Source organism: Oryza sativa, chromosome 6 (assembly GCF_034140825.1).
Source record: "Oryza sativa Japonica Group chromosome 6, ASM3414082v1".
In the NCBI taxonomy this organism is placed as follows: Eukaryota; Viridiplantae; Streptophyta; class Magnoliopsida; order Poales; family Poaceae; genus Oryza; species Oryza sativa.
In genome coordinates, this window is record NC_089040.1 from 9810442 (window position 1) to 9813147 (window position 2706).

Below are 2706 nucleotides of genomic sequence, written 5' to 3' on the forward strand. Positions count from 1 at the left end.
ACAACTCAAATAATTTACACATAAAACATTTCTAGCTTTTAACAATATAACAAGGACAATAAAGTAATTTCTACAATAACTAACGGTCAAACTAATGGTCAACTAACTGAATGGGTATGTAAGGGATCCAAATAAAAACTCAGGGGTATATAAGAGATCAAACAAATTTCAGGGGCGTAGAAGGGATTGGGTGAAATTACATGGGCATATAGGGAATTGGCCCTTGTGTAGCGGCGGCGCCTCCGCCATCTCTCCTGCGCCGTCGCCCCCCATCCTCGAGCTGGACGCGGTGGCACGCCTTCACCTTCCTTGGGTAGCGTCTCCTCCTCATCCTCCCCCTCTCCAAAGCTCCATCGTTGTCCCCTCTCCCACCCCTTCCTCTGCATTCGGCTAGATCCAGCCAATAGAAGCTATGGCCATGGCATCTGGCTCCCCTGAGCTTCGTGGAGTGGAGAGGCCAAGGAGGGGAGGCCTCCCCTAGTATCTTCCTCTCCCAATCACCATTGCTGCCAGCTCTTCCTCCCCCTTCCGGATCCGGCCAGATCTAGGCTTCATCGAGTTGGGGACTTCCAGATCTGGAGCTCCAGGTCATGGCTACGTGCTGCATCCACCACAACAGCAACGAAGACGATGTGACGGGGCTCGGGAGTTCCCGCTGATGGCGGCGACATGCTGGAGAATTTCCTGACATAAAATGCACCTTTTCTTGTTTCTGAATTTCCTGGGCTCCATGTGCACCTTCAACCGGATTTTATTTAGTTGCTATATGCAGGTCACTCGGCAATCCTGCAAATACTTAATGGTTGGTTGGCGAAATGTGCAGCCCACATTAGGAGTGCAACAATGAAGTGCTTCCATAAGTAAGCTTCAATTATCCTTCAATCTTGATAAGCTTGAATGATCTGAAGTGATATGCACATGTTCTGGGACTTTGTAAGTGGAAAAGATGGGATTTTTTTTCTTTGGTCAGGCTGCTCAGGATGGAGCTGAAGAAATACATGACAAGAACTAAGAGATAAAACAGAAAACGCAGATGCAGGAAGAGCAACAGGTAGATGATGCGTTAATTATTGCCTTTATATTCATTTTAGACGATATAGGCAATTGTCAAAGTTGCATCTGCCTGCAGCTAAAGTAATCCCTATCCCTATATCTTGTGGTTCTCCCTTTTGTTTGTATTAAAAACTTCAGAGTCATTGAGAAGTGCCATCAGGCTTAGTTCTACTCGATGTCAATAAAATTCAGAGTCATCTTCCTGTTCCTCTTTTTTTGTAGAGTATAAGGATATTGTGATCGAAAAGAGTTTAAACTGTGATTTAGCTTCTGAAGAGACCTCATGGTTTTGAGGCATCAAAACAAAAGGCTCATTCATTCTGTTGCGCATGAAACAAATTGGTGTAATTCCTGTGTCTCTGTAGATTCTTTAGATTCAAACTGCAGCAAAGAACAGACATAGAAATGTTGGCTTCCCAGTTCCTAATGAAGATGTGAGCATCCCAGTAAACTGTACTCTCAGTGTCTCTGTAGTTTAATCTACATTGGTGGCACTGTCTACCTTATAATCTTACAAACTTCAGTGAGAAAATAATCTTACTACCTGATTTTAGGTTCAAACATTGTGTTTTTCATAACATCCATGAATAGGAGTGAATCATCTGTGCTGGTAATGATTGCTATACAAACTTCTTTGCAATCTCAAGCCTAAAGTATTTACTTTTCCTTTTTCATTTATGCTCTTTTCAGTGTCATTGTGCCTTTTTTATTGACATTCTAAAAAGTTGCTCAAGTTAAATTGTTGACTGTTCTTGACCATATTCAGATAATGAGAAATCAGAGATATATAGTAATGTGTGGCTTAATTTGGCTTATATTAGAGCATTGCTACTCGTAAAAGTACCTAGCGAAAAAAAATTGCTCATGGTAAACTACCTGCACAATTTCACTAGTACCTTTTGTGATGCAGTAGTTGTTTATACACTAAATGGTGGCCTCTGTTCCTGAAGATCCAGTCCTATATTTTTGCTAGGTTGATCCAAATATGCTCATGTTCTTATTTCGATCTATATAATTGAGCATTTGGTCTTCTTTCCCCATTAATTGTACTATGTTTTAGTTTAGCATGTAATATAGTCCAATCTTTATTAATTCAGTTTCTAGCTATATTGATCTTACAGTTTCTTACAAGCGTATCACAATTGCAGGTTTAATTATACATTCAAGCATCAACTTCAGGATCTGTACCATCTATTTATATCATCTTTCTGTTATTGATTGATCAACCAAATAATATGTTCCTAGCTATTGTAACTTTGGTTATTGCTTTAACTGACATGAACCATGAATTGCTTGTATGCTAATTATTAATTGTAACCTCTTTACTGAAATATATATCTATGTTGGAATGTGTTGTGCTCTTGTGTGCTTGTTGGTGGTTTATATTGTGATGATGGAAATAAGCTCTGATGGATATAGTAAACAAATTGCAAATAGCATATATTTTTTTTATTAACACATGTTCTCTTACCGGGTGCTTCAAACACAGTAACACACCAAATGTTACCGTGTGTGAAGGACACTCGGTAAGCCACCGTTCTGTTAGGAGCTCCGTTACACAAGAGTCCAGCTACGACGGCAGCCTTACCGTGTGTGCTGCTCAGCACACACGGTATGTGTTTTGGCCTTCCCGTGCGCATAATCGTAAAACAC

General features: G+C 40.4%; 1 long non-coding RNA gene across 1 annotated transcript; it reads left to right on the forward strand.

Annotated features, from left to right (window-relative positions):
• Positions 1-238: 238 nt before the first annotated feature.
• Positions 239-2415, forward strand: LOC107281322 (uncharacterized). The gene is made up of 3 exons (XR_001546607.3): positions 239-860; positions 971-1051; positions 2202-2415. It is a non-coding gene; the product is annotated as an uncharacterized lncRNA (long non-coding RNA).
• The last annotated feature ends 291 nt before the right edge of the window (positions 2416-2706 follow it).